Source organism: Pteronotus mesoamericanus, unplaced genomic scaffold (genome assembly GCF_021234165.1).
Source record: "Pteronotus mesoamericanus isolate MK-2021 breed Mesoamerican mustached bat unplaced genomic scaffold, CSHL_Meso_final contig_26, whole genome shotgun sequence".
In the NCBI taxonomy this organism is placed as follows: Eukaryota; Metazoa; Chordata; class Mammalia; order Chiroptera; family Mormoopidae; genus Pteronotus; species Pteronotus mesoamericanus.
In genome coordinates, this window is record NW_026555109.1 from 6022493 (window position 1) to 6036864 (window position 14372).

Below are 14372 nucleotides of genomic sequence, written 5' to 3' on the forward strand. Positions count from 1 at the left end.
TAGTAACTACAAAGTTTAAACTGTACATTTACAAATCTAATACATAAATTTGAATCAGCAGAAATATTAATAGAATAGAAATTGTTGAAATATAAATTAAGACAGGAGAAGCCTAAATTCTGAAGAGGTTACAAAACAAAATGAATAAAGAACTGGATATGACCATTGAAAGGGCACATTAGACATAATGAAAGCACAAATGCAGAGAGGTCAACATGGAGACATATTTAGAATAAGGTAACAAACTGCAGGGATAAAGCAAGAGGACAACTAGGGTTGAAAATGTACTTAGAGTATAAAACATCAGGCTCCTATATGTCTCTAGAACTAGGAGACAAGACACTAGAAAAAACCTACTTTATTCTGAGAGAATGGAAGTTCACTTCCAAAATCTTATACACAGGCAAGCTGTTCCAGTATTAAGTATAAAGACATTTTAAAACATAAAATTACTTATATGCCAATTAACTAAGCAACACCATATGAAATCCATAAAGGAATCAAACTCAAGAAGTATAAAAATAGATGTGGTAAAATGACTGAGGTTGAGAATTAAACTCATCTAAATAAAGAAAGAAAATTACATATCTGAACAGGATGTAAATGTAATCAACCATGACAAGGAAAAAAAATAATCCAAGCAATAAAAATAGGCCAGTGGGGATAGGGAGGAAGAAAGAAATAGCTCACTACTAAAAATCTCATTTATATAGCATGAAATCAATCTTATAGTACTTAAAATATAGTCATGTGTCTTAAATAAAACCACAATGACTTCAAACTCAATGTACAGGGTCTGGCACAAATAACGCCCCTTTTTTATTACAAAATCATGAGCATATAATTCTGTAGCATAACAATAACACATTCAAGCACATCATATGATATTTTAGGTGAAATGTTCAAATTAAAATTATAAATTATTACACCCATATTATTACCTTACCAACCACACTCAAGCAAGTGTTTCTTCTGCCAAAACCTGTAGATATCAGAATCTCTTTTCTTAATCTTTCAGGGATTTTTTAAAGAAACAGTATTACCTTTGGTGAAGAAACATTTATAAGAAATTTCAAAATCCCTTCAGTATCAGATGAGTTTGTGTTTCTCCTCTTGAATTCAATTAAAATGTATATGTTTTTAAGCATGTTTGATGTAATCAAACTATTCTATTCTCTAGCTCAGTCTCCTCATTCATTTTGAGTATGAATCCCTACTTTATTTATGGGAACATGGATGTCTGATCACCATGCAGTCTATTTCTAAGTGACTAGGTTTTGTTGTTTTATTCTTTGTCTCATTTTTTTATCAGCCTGATATTTTTTAAAGAATATGTATTAATTTAACAAATTAACAGTCTTTTGAAAAATGTATTTAAAAAACACATCCAGTAGATGAATGAGGAAAAGAAATAAACAGATAATGGAGAAATGTAGAATCACAAATAATTAATGAAAATAACTGTGTGATATGTGAGAATTTTAACCTCATGAAAAACTAACCAACTAACTAAATAATAAATAAAATTTTAAAAGTTGAGGGAGGCAATATTTTCCCTTTATAAAATATCTTCAGTCCTGGCTGATGTGGCTCAGTGGTTTGAGTGCCAGCCTTGAACCAAAGGGTTACCAGTCAGGGCACATGCCTGGGCTACAGGTCCCCAGTGAAGGGCACGTGAGAGGCAACCACACATTGATGTTTCTCTCCTCTTTCTCCCTCCCTCCTCTCCCTAAAAATAAAAAAAAATAAAGTAAAATAAAATACATTCAAAGGAAACACAATACATGGTGCGGGAAAAGTAGGTTTACAGTTGTTCATATGGAAAATAATACAATAGGTAATAAATAATAGTACACAATAAACTGTGTGTCCAGTACTCACAACTATAAACCTACTTTTGCTCACAAAAATAAACCTACTCACAACTATAAACCTACTTTTACTCACAACTATAAACCTACTTTTTTTTCACAACTATAAACCTACTCACAACTATAAACCCTGTAGTAATAAATGGCTATGAGGACAAAGTCAGATAGATATTAGAAATGTAAACTATACATATTTTTAAGTACAGTCTTAGAAATAGGGATTTTAATATGTGGGGTTAGTTTACATCTTTTATCTATGAAATTCACATTTGGAAACAATCTATAGAAATAATATAAAATGTAGACAAAAAATTGATGCTTGTACAGACTCATCCTTACATTGCTTATAATACAAAAAAGTAGATACTACCTGTTATCTGCCAAAGGAAACATTTTAAATAAACATTATGCATTTATGATGAACTACTATACATGTAAAATTCATGATTTCAAGAATTTTAGAGCCCTGACTGGTCTGGCTCAGTGGGCTGGGCATTGTCCTGAAAACTGAAAGATTTCCAGTTCCATTCCTAGACAGAGTACATGTCTATGTTGCAGGGCATGGGAAAGGCAACTAATCTCTCTGTCACATTGATGTTTACCTCTCTTTCTCTCTCCCTTCCCGTCTCTCTAAAGATAGATAAATAAAGTTTTCTTAAAAAGAGTTTTGGGGCAGTTGAAAAATATTTTCAATGTTAGGTGAAAAGTGTTTTAAAATTGCACTTTAATTGCAATTACAATTTTCATTATAATTGTAAAATATATATTTTATAATATGTGTGTTAAAATACATGTGTAGGTGTGGACCTGGAATTTAATATGTTGATTTTTTAATGATGGTTTATTCTGGATTATTGGGTTACAAAGAGTGATTTTTATTATTTCTATAAATTTCATTATATAACTTTTTTGTGTTTTCCAACTTTTCTCCATCAAGTTTATTACTTTAATAATAAAAATAAAAGATACAGCTAGAGAATATCTAATATATTTTCATATTTTACATGCTATATGAGTACTTACGCCGCTTATTCTTAGATGAAAAATTATATGTGTGGTGAGGTAAAATATCCTGTTTATTGGAATGTTCTTTTACTTACATTTATTTTTGATGGTATATTGTGTACATGATATAAAGTTGTACTTTTTTAGTTCTTGTTAATTTATCACAGTTTTGGCTAGTGATAAATCTTACAATGGCAATTTAAATATTCTTGTTAAATATAATAACAATTGAAAACGAAAAATTTAGTGGAATGTAGGTGAACTTTTTTTAGTAAGACATTGCTTAATGAGTTAATGATTTTTAAACAAAACTAATCTCAAAGTTTATAAGTTTTAGCCTAGCACATAGAACTATATACTACTCATTGTCAAAATATACTTTTCATTTTCATTTATATGAAACTGCAAAATTTCCCACTATTTTCATTATTAAAGTGGTAATTATAGTTCTTTTTACATGCCTACTTTGCAGGGATGCTGTGAGGATTGATGAGATCATGCCTGTAAAGAATCTGAGTACCTTGGAGATGGGAGATATAATATGTTATTATTATCCTGTCATTCACATATTACTATGCTTACCCTTTCAGCACTTCAAGGTAGAATAAAAAGGAAACAAATTTTGATCCACAGTGAGAAATATTTAATGATACTTTAAATTTTTTTATGTTTCCCAAAATTTGTTATATTATTTTCATTTCCAAGACCATTTTTCAAACCAATTTGATATATTTTTATGAATAAACCTGGGTTGCTTTCTGTTAAGTTTCAAGTGGAATCAGATGTACATTATTTTCATATGTCTGAAATGAAGTCCATTACTTTTGGCTAAATTAATGTACCTTTAAATTTATAAGATTAAGGTATTATATTATCCTGTTAAGCAAGAAAGGACCATATATGCTCATTGCTTAATAAAATTATGAGTTCACTTCTTTCTTTTCTAGTACAGTCATTATTCCTCTTGCAAAACTTCCCTCTAATTTTATATGTTCAGTCTTAACAGCTGCTAGCTTATCTATCAGGTTTAAGAACTGAATTATGTCTTTCTAAGAAAGCCAAAAAAGTGTTAAAACCTGTATTAGAGATCATTTATCAAAGTTAAACTATGACTTTTTCTAAATATTTTTTACCATTTCACAATTTCTAAATATACACACACACATACACACAAACACACTATAGGCCACCTATAGAAGTACAAATGCTTCTCCAACTTGTATTACTTTAATTACCAGCTTGTCAGAGATTTTATTTCATTCTTTATGATTATTTTTTAAAAATATCCTTTTTTAATATCTTTGTAGGAGAGAGTTTCATATTGCAAGTAGGAAGTGGCCAAAGTAAAATGAGATTAAAAAAACAAAAAACAAAACTTGGCTTAAATTTCAGACTTTCCCAATGATAATACACCACAATATTTATAAAGTCCAAGAAATTTTCGTATCAATATTTCTCATTAAGATAATTTTTTTCAAATACTTATAATAAAGTATAATATATTTTTTCAGATATTCTCTCCAGCTCCTTTAGATTAGCAAACAACAAAGGTATCCTAAAGTATCCTCAAACTCTTATGTTTTGTGTTTTAAATTTTTATGTAAGCTAAATTTTCATAAATAATCAATAAAATTTAAATGCACTATTTTTTTATCAAAAATTCATATTTGAGTTTCAAGAGATGTTTTGAAAACAGTACAACCATATATTAATGGGTTATATTAACCAATATAATTATAAACTAATATGACAATAATGGACCTGTATTAATATTATTTTTAAGTTGCTTCAAGTATTCCATGTCTTGATTCATATTGTTAAATATGGTGTAGACCATCTGATAAAATTTTATTGATTTAATTTACACATATAGTTTATCTATTTTAAATATTTTTAATTTTGAAAAAGTCAAACAGGAATATAGAAAGAATAGTGAAATGAACATAGAATTTTTAGACAAGTCACATTTAGTTCAACATCTGTTATTTCTTTTTTGTCTTTCTCACATACACATACACACATATACAAACATTTTTTAAGTGGTGCTCTCCTAAGAATAATGATATTTCCTTCAGGGCTAGAATATAATTATTATACCTATAACTAGAAACATTAAATTTAAAAAATCATGTAATATACAGTCTATATTCAAATCCTCCAAGTTATCCTCCAAATATTTTGGAAATATTTTTCCCTATTCAGATCCAATCAAGGTTTACATAATACATTTGCTTGTTAGGGTTCTTTATTCACATTGGTTTGAGAACTGTCTCTCACATTTTAAAATTTTTCCTTACACTTTCGGCTTCTACAAATAGAACTTCAACAAGTATATGTTTACCAGTCTTTTCTGATAAACCTTTTCATTCCTTTTGTGAAAGTAACTAAAGGCGCAATTACTGTGTTGTATGGTAAGTGGATGATTAGCTTTATAAGAAACAGTCTTCTAAAGTTCTTGTACAAATTTACACTCTTACTGGCAATATGTGAGTGTTCCAGTAGTACATTAAAAAAAGTGTTCCAGATGGACATAAAAAGTATCCCATTGTCATTTTAACTTGCATTTATTAAGATACAATGACTAATAAACATTTTTCATGTACTTATTGTCCATTCAAATCTTTTGATTACATTTAATTGAGTTATTTGCTTTCTCATTACTGAGATATAGGGGTTTATTTTACTGTGTTCTTTGCTAAATATGTGAATTGGAAACAACTTTTTCCCAGTCTGTAGATAGTCTTTCCATTGTGTTAACCTTGTCTTTTGAAGAGCAGAATTTAAAATTTTTGATAAAGTTCAATTAATCAACTTTTCTTTATGCTTTCTGTTTAGGGTATTCTAAATCAGAAATTTTTGCCTTGAGTTCACAATGATTTTCTTCTTTTCAAAAACATAAAAGTTATAGCAGCTATTTTGAAGACTGTGATCTATTTCAACTTTTTTTTCTATATGGTACGAAAATAGGATTGATTTATTTTATTTCATTTTTTCTTCTGGATGGGGTTCAGTAGCCTTTGGTATTCTTGACTTTTGTCTCTTGATGTGTAAGGAGCTGGAATGAGGGTGATCAAGCTCCATGTTCTTAACTTGCTGCACCTGGGTAAGGCTGGCTGGCAGGAGGGATCTAGCTGTTGACTACACTCCTCTAGAATATAATCTCTGAAACATGGAGTTCAGGATAATAAAAAATGCTGGTAGAATACCCCTCCTGGAGAAACACTGCAACTTTTGGCTGAGAGCTGGAGGGAAAGCAACTCACATCTCTTTGGCCAAAATTGTGAAGGTTGAAGCTTCCATCATGCTCAACTTGAGTTGGTGGGTGGATTCTTGCTCCAGTGCTGGAAAAGCTCACTGTTCTTATGAAAATAAGAGATTTTCTAGAATATTATAAAACATTTATTCTATGACCTTAGGAAAATTTCCAGAAACTTTAATTAATTAAAAAATAATTGTAACTAGTTACAGTGTCTTGCTAGGGAGAACTTTTCACTATGCAATTCCAGAAGTTGTGCCCCATGGGTTAATTTTTAAATGATCATTATTGACTTGTTGGAGTTTTGTGTGTGGCGGGGTGTTGCTTGAGTTGTAACACCCTCCCCAAAAGAATTAATGGCTTGTCTTTTACATCTTTTTATGGTCCTTTTTTTATTAAAATGAAAACCATTTACTTGTAATGTGATTTGCAAATAACATTTAAAAAATTATTCCTTCATCCAAAATCATAATTATGCTTTTCATATTTATATAATTAGTCCACTTGGGTTTCATATATTTACTATGTAAAAGATTAATTGAATTTGATCTTTTCCCATAAACATGAACAATTACCTCTTCAATACTTATTAAATAATCTATCATTCTCCCCACTAATTTTCAATTAATGTTCTCATAAATCAAGTTTCCTACATATATTTGACCAGTCTTTGAATTATTTTCCTCCACTCTATTAAGTTATTTGTCTGTCCCAATGTCATTTCAAAATTATTCAGACTGCTTTATTGATGTTTGAAAGGTAAATCCCACCAAATTATTTATTTTTTCTTTCTTCTCCCCCTTCCTCTTCATCTTCCTTTTCCTCTCCTTTTTCTCTTTCTCTTCCTCTTTCACTCCTTCTCCTCCTTGTCCTCCAGTGTCATTAATTAATAGCATTAATAACAATACTTATTTCTCTTTCTCTCTCTTTAAAATATACATATATAATTAGCTTGTCAGAGAATTGTATTTTAAAGAACCAACATTTGGCTTTATTGAACCTTACATTGTTATCTATTTTAGTCTTTATTTAATTAAAGTTTTCACTCATTTCTGTCTTTTTTATTTTCTATCTTTTCTTTCTTCAGATTTATTTCTATAATCATTTTTAAATTTTATAATATAAATGCATAGCTTATTAATTATGAGGCTGTGTTCTTCTAAAAACTAAGCCCCCAATCTCTCTAACAGCTATTTTAACTTCATTCTAAATTTTTGATACGCAATATTTTCATTATCTGTTCATTCTAAATATTTTTATTTTTTATTTTATTATTATTTTTATACATGTTTTAAATGTCTGGTATAATTTTCTCTTTGACTCATGAGTATCTTGTTAATATTTTGTTTTTAGTTTTCAAGTCCATAAAACTTTATTATATTTTCAGAAATGATCTATGTGTCAGTCAAAACCAAGTGTATCCTTCTTGGGAGCAATTTTCCACAATATGTGTAGTCATCTAGATCAAGATGATTGGCTGTTGTGCCAGATAAAAGTGCATCACTCCAAATCCACCCTATGGAGTCGCCCAGTGGTCATACAACATTGTTCTTTTACCAGATTTCATGGTGTTAAGCTACATTGGTACAGTCATGGAAAAATTTGGATGTCAGGGGTTTAGGAAGCCTGTTTCATAATTTTTCCTTCTTTAGGTATTCCATCTCAGCATAGAAGTAGAAGGTGCTCCTACATCTGATAGTACCGTCTTCATCAGAGTTAACTTTACCCATAGCCACCTTTAGCTATAATGAGTAACTAATAATACTAAAATGTCCTTGTTCAAACTGTCATGTAATTTCTGCTCTTGATTGAACCTTGGCTAATACAACTGTGTGCTGTTGTAATTCATACTATTTTTTAATGTCCTACCTGTATTATCTTAGATTGGGGTATATAACACTTTCCCACTCTGATGGCAGATGGTACCATCTTTGTAATTCTTTCAATTCTTGCAAAATAGATTTTGAGGTAATATTAAAAGTGTTTAAGTTTAAATAATTTATATTTTTATTTACTAGAGGATTTTTTATTCTCTATACCCACTTTATTACTACTATAATTTTATTCCAAATTTTAATTCATCTGTTATTAATATAGCAGTATCAGCTGATGCTTGTTTAACATATACGGGGTAGATGTTTTCTTTTTTTCTTTTCTTTTATTATTTAATTTATTTCCTTAATTTTTTCAAATACATTTGTCTCTGCCTTCCCCCTACCACTTTCCTCTACACCCTCCCCAGCTCTCCCTCAATCCTTCCCCTTTGGTTTTGTCCAAGAGACCATGCTACACGTTCCCCGACTCTCCCATTCCCTTCCTTTTCCCCCATACCCACTCCCTCCATCCCTCTTGTCTCTGTTCATTTCTTTTCCTTTCAGTGTTGCTGGTCTTATTTTCCTTGCATCTTTGTATTGTTGGTTAGGTTTCACTTATAGGTGAGATCACATGGAATTTTTCTTTCCCTGCCTGGCTTATTTCACTTAGCATAATGCTCTCTAGCTATATCCATGCTGTCGCGAAATTTAGTAGTTCTTTTTTTCTTCCTGCTGCGTAGTATTCCATTGGGTAAATGTACCATTATTTTTTGATCCAATCATCTACTGATGAACATTTAGGTTGCTTCCAACACTTGGCCGTTGTAAATTGTGCTGCTATGAACATTGGGGCTCATAGGTTCTTTTGAATTGGCATTTTGGGATTCTTAGGGTATAGTCCCAGCAGGGGGAATCACGGGATCAAAAGGCAGTTCCATTTTCAGCTTTTTGAGGAAATTCCACACTGCTTTCTACAATGGCTGCACCAGTCTGCATTCCCACCAGCAGTGTACTAGTGTTCCCTTTTCTCCATAGCCGCGTCAGCACCTGTTATTTGTGGATCTGTTTATGATGGCCATTCTGACCGGTGTGAGATGGTACCTCATTGTGGTTTTGATCTGCATTTCTCTGATGGTTAGTGATGCCGAGCATCCTTTCAAATCTCTCTGTGCTCTCTGTATCTCTTCCTTGGAAAAGATGTCTGCCCAGGTCCTTTGTCCATTTTTTGATTGGATCATTTGTCTTCTTGGAGTGGAGTCGAGTGAGTTCTTTATATATCTTGGAGATCGAACCTCTATCTGATTTATCATTAACAAATGTATTTTCCCATATGGCTGGCTCTCTTTTCATTTTGCTGATGTTTTCTTTAGCCATGCAGAAGCTTCTTATTTTCATGAGGTCCCACTTGTTCATTCTTTCCTTTATGTCCCTGGCTTTAGGAGACATATCGGTGAAAAAATTGCTGCGTGGGATATCTGAGAGTTTCTGGCCAATGTTCTCCTCTAGGACTTTTATGGTGATGCAACTTATATTTAAGTCTTTTATTCATCTTGAGTTTATTTTTGTGTATGGTGTCAGCTGATGATCCAACTTCAATTTTTTGCATGTAGCCCTCCAGCTCTGCCAACACCATTTGTTGAAGAGGCTATTATTGCTCCATTTTATGCTTCTGTCCCCTTGGTCAAATATTAGTTGCCCATACAGACCTGGGCTTATTTCTGGGCTTTCTATTCTGTTCCACTGGTCTATGGGTCTGTTCTTGTGCCAGTACCAGATTGTTTTGAGATTGTTTTGAGATTGCTTTACAGAACAGTGCGATGTCCAGTATTGTGATCCCTCCTACTTTGTGTTTCTGTCTCAAAATTGCTGCGGCTATTCAGGGCTTATATACTTCCATATAAATTTTTAAAAAGTCTGTTCTATGTCTGTGAAATACGTCATTGGTGTCTTAATAGGGATTGCGTTGAATCTATAAATTGCTTTGGGTAGTATGGACATTTTGAGGATATTAATTCTTCCAATCCATGAGCACGGTATATGCTTCCATTTATTTGTGTCTTCCTTAATTCTTTCTTCAATGTTGTATAGTTTTCTGCATACAGGTCTTTTACCTCTTTGGTTAAATTTATTCCTAGGTACTTTATTTTTCTTCTTGCTATATCGAGTGGTATTTTTTTTTCTGATTTCTTCTTCTATTTCATTGCTGGTGTACAAAAATGCTTTTGATTTCTGAATATTGACCTCGTATCCTGCTATTTTGCAAAATTCACTTATTAGGATGAGGAGTTTTTGGTAGAGTCTATAGGGTTTTCTATGTACACTATCATGTCATCTGCAAACAATGATAGCTTTACTTCCTCCTTTTCTATTTAGATGACTTTTCTTTCTTTTCTTTCTTTCTATTTTTTTTTTTTTTTTTTTGGTCTGACCGCTGTACTAGGACTTCCAATATGATGTTGAAAAGAAGCGGTGAAAGCGGACATCCTTGTCGTGTTCCCGATCTTCATGGGTAAGCTCTTAGTTTTTGCCCATTGAGTATGATGTTGGCTGTAGGTTTTTTGTATATGGCCTTTATTACATTGAGAAACGCCCCATTTATTCCCATTTTGCTGAGTGTTTTGATCATAAATGGGGGCTGTACCTTATCGAATGCTTTTTCTGCGTCTATCGAATTGATCATGTGGTTTTTGTCTCTTCTTTTATTTACGTGATGTATTACGTTTATTGACTTGCGTATATTGAACCATCCCCGCATCCCTGGGATGAATCCCACTTGATCATGGTGGATAATCTTTCGAATATATTGCTGGATGTGTTTTGCCAATATATTGTTGAGGATTTTAGTGTCTATGTTCATCAGCGAAATTGGCCTGTAGTTTTCTTTCTTTGTAGTGTCTTTATCTGATTTTGAGATTAGGGTGATGCTGAACTCATAAAAAGAGTCTGGGAGTCTTCCCTCCTCTTGGACTTTCTGGAATAGTCAGAGAAGGACAGGGGTTAGCTCTTCTTTAAATGGTTTGTAAAATTCCCCTGTGAAACCGTCTGGCCCAGGGCTTTTGTGTGCCGGGAGTTTCTTGATTACTGCTTCAATTTCCCCAGCTGTTATCGGTCTGTTCAAGCTTTCTGTTTCTTCCTCCTTCAGTGTTGGAAGATTATACTTTTCTAGAAACTTGTCCATTTCATCAAGGTTTTCAAATTTCTTGGCACATAATTGTTCATAGTAGTTTCTGACAATCCTTTGTATTTCTGTGGTATCAGTTGTTATTTCTCCTCTTTCATTTCTGATATTTTTTATTTGGGTCCTCTCCCTTTCTTTCTTGATGAGTCTGCTTAAAGGCTTGGCAATTTTATTTATCTTTTCAAAGGACCAGCTTCTGGATTGGTTAATCCTTTGAATTTTTCTTTTCGTCTCTATGTCATTCAGTTCTGCTCTGATCTCGACTATTTCCTTCCTTCTACTTGCTCTGGGATTTATTTGTTGTTGTTTCTCCAATTCTTGAAGTTGTAGTGTTAGGTGTTTTCTTTGAAATGTTTCTATCTTTTTTAGGTAAGATAGAATTGCTGTATTGCTATGAACTTCCCTCTCAGGACTGCCTTTGCTGTGTCCCATAGGTTTTGGATGGTTGTATGTTCATTTTCATTTGTTTCCAGAAATTTTTGGATTTCTTCTCTTACCTCATTATTGACCCACTCATTGTTCAATAGTTACTGTTCATTCTCCATGAGTTTGCAAGTTTTTGAAGTTTCTCTTTGAGGTTGATTTCCAGTTTCAAGCCCTTGTGGTCCGAGAAAAAGTTTGGTATTATTTCAATTTTCCTGAATTTGCTGAGGTTTGCTTTGTGTCCTATCATGTGGTCTATCTTTGAAAAACTTCCATGAACATTTGAAAAGAATATGTATTTTTCTTCTTTGGGATGTAAGGTTCTATATATGTCAGTTAAGTCTATTTGATTCAGTGAGTCATTCAGCTCCACAATATCCTTATTGATGTTTTGTTTGGAAGATCTGTCCATTTCTGACAGTGGGGTGTTGAAATCGCCTACGATCAGTGTGTTGCTGTCTATATCTTTTTTTGAAGTCGTCCAACAATTTCCTTATAAACTTGGGGGCTCCTATATTGGGAGCATATAAGTTTACAATGTTGATGTCTTCTTGATAGATTCTTCCTTTAAGTATTATAAAGTGCCCCTCTGGGTCTCTTTTTATGGCCTTTGTTTTGAAATCTACTTTGTCTGATACAAGTATGGCAACCCCGGCCTTTTTCTCTTGCCCATTTGCTTGGAATATTTTTTTCCATCCCTTTACTTTCAATCTGTGTAGGTCTTTTGCTCTGAGGTGGGTCTCTTGTAGGCAGCATATGTGTGGGTCATGTTTTCTTATCCATTCAGCTATCCTGTGTTTCTTGATTGGGGCATTTAGTCCATTTACATTGAGAGGTATTACTGATAGACACTTATTCATTTTTTCTCTTTGTACTTGTGTTTTTCTCTTTCTCACTCTTTTCCTTCATCTTCTTAAACCAGTCCCTTTAGCATATCTTGTAGTGCTGGTTTTGTAGAGATGTATTCTTTTAGCCTTCTTTTGTCTGGGAAACTCCTTATTTCCCCTTCTATTTTAATTGAGAGCCTAGCTGGGTAGAGCAGCCTTGGCCGTAGGCCCTTGCTTTTCATGACTTGGAATATTTGTTGTCATTCCCTTCTGGCTTGTAGTGTTTCTGTTGAGAAGTCAGCTCCTAGCCGTATCAGGGCCCCCTTGTATGTTACTTTCTCCTTCTCCTTTGCTGCCTTGAGGATTCTCTCTTTGTCTTTGATAGTTGCCATTTTAATGACGATGTGTCTTGGAGTGGACCTCTTTGAGTCCCTCTTGAGTGGGGCCCTCTGAGCTTCCTGGATCCATGAAACCCTTTCTCTCCTCAAATTGGGGAATTTTCCCATCATTACTTTTTCAAAGAGGTTCTCTATCCCTTGCTCCTCTTCTTCTCCTTCTGGTATCCCTATTATACGGATATTATTGCGTTTCAGGTTGTCCTGCATTTCCCTCAATGCCTCCTTTATTCTTTTTGAGTCTTTTTTCCATTTCTTGTTCTTTCTGGGAGCTTTTTTCTACCTTATCCTCCATCTCACTGATTCGATCTTCGGCTTCATCCAGCCTGCTTTGGATTCCTTCTACTGTGTTCTTCAATTCAGAAATGGTATTCTTCGTATCCTCTTGTGTCTTCTTGATAGTTTCTATGTCCTTTTCCAGGTTGATATAGTTTGCTGTGAGATCCTGATAGTTTCTCTGCAGTTTCTCATAGCTCTCTTTGAGCTGTCTGAGCTCATTGAGCTTCCTTAGAGCCATTGTTTTGAATGCAATATCTGATAGTTCCCTTGCCTCTATTTCATTTAGCTCTCTCTATGGGGATTCCCATTTTCCTCTCATTTGGGGGGGACTTCTTTTTCTTCCCATTTTTGTGAGAGTCTGTTAAGTAATTTACTTATTTATTTATTTATTTTTGCTTCGGCTTCAGTTGGGCCGTCTAGATTTCCTGACTTTGTGGATTAAACTTCTATGGTAGTAGGCGGGTCTTTCTATTTATTTATTTATTTTTCTTTACTTTTCTTTCTGGGCCTGCCTCTGATGATGTCAGTTGTTGACCCTATATGGCCTTGGGTCATTTCTTTGAGCCTGCCAGGAGTCTACTGTCTGTGTCTGACTCCTGCTTTGGGCAGCTGAGTGACCCCTTCGGCCAGGGACCCACTATTTCTGTGGATCGCTCTGCACTCTTCTGCCAGCTCCTTGAGGGCACTCTCTGGCCCGGCGGATCCCCCGCCAGCCTGGTCTTGGGTGTGCTTGCCCCACCCCAGGGGGCTTCTTCGCGACCTCTCGTATTCATCTGGCCCCCCAGGCCAGCGGGCACCCCGGCACTGGTCCGTTTAGGGCCTTCTATTGTGTGCTTTCCCCACTTTTGGCTCTTTGGGTACGTTGCCTGCCCTCGCCAAACGGAAACTATGGAAATAGGAGGAAGTCAGCTCCAGGACTTTCCGGTTAATCCTGTCTCCAGTCTCTTCTCTAGGGACTCTGGGCAGCTCTGTGACCCCTTCGACCCGGGATCCACTATTTCTGCGGCCTGCTCTGCACTCGCAGCCTGTGCGGGTCCATTTACACCTGCCCCCGCCGATCTGCACACTCCCTCGCAGGCCCCTTCTGGCGCCAACCTGCGGGAGCCCTCGCCAGCCGGCGGGGGTCCACACTCATGCTCCCCACCTTCGCCGGCCACTCGGCGCGAGTGTGTGCAGCTGCACTGGTTGGTTTTGGGCTGTCTATTGTTTGCTTTTCAGCTTTTGGCTCTTTCAGGGTGTGGCCTGTTCCCGCACAATGGAGACTGCAGAATGGAGAAGGAGTCCGGACTCCCTGGTTCCTCCTCCCGTTCTTTCTCCAACACCT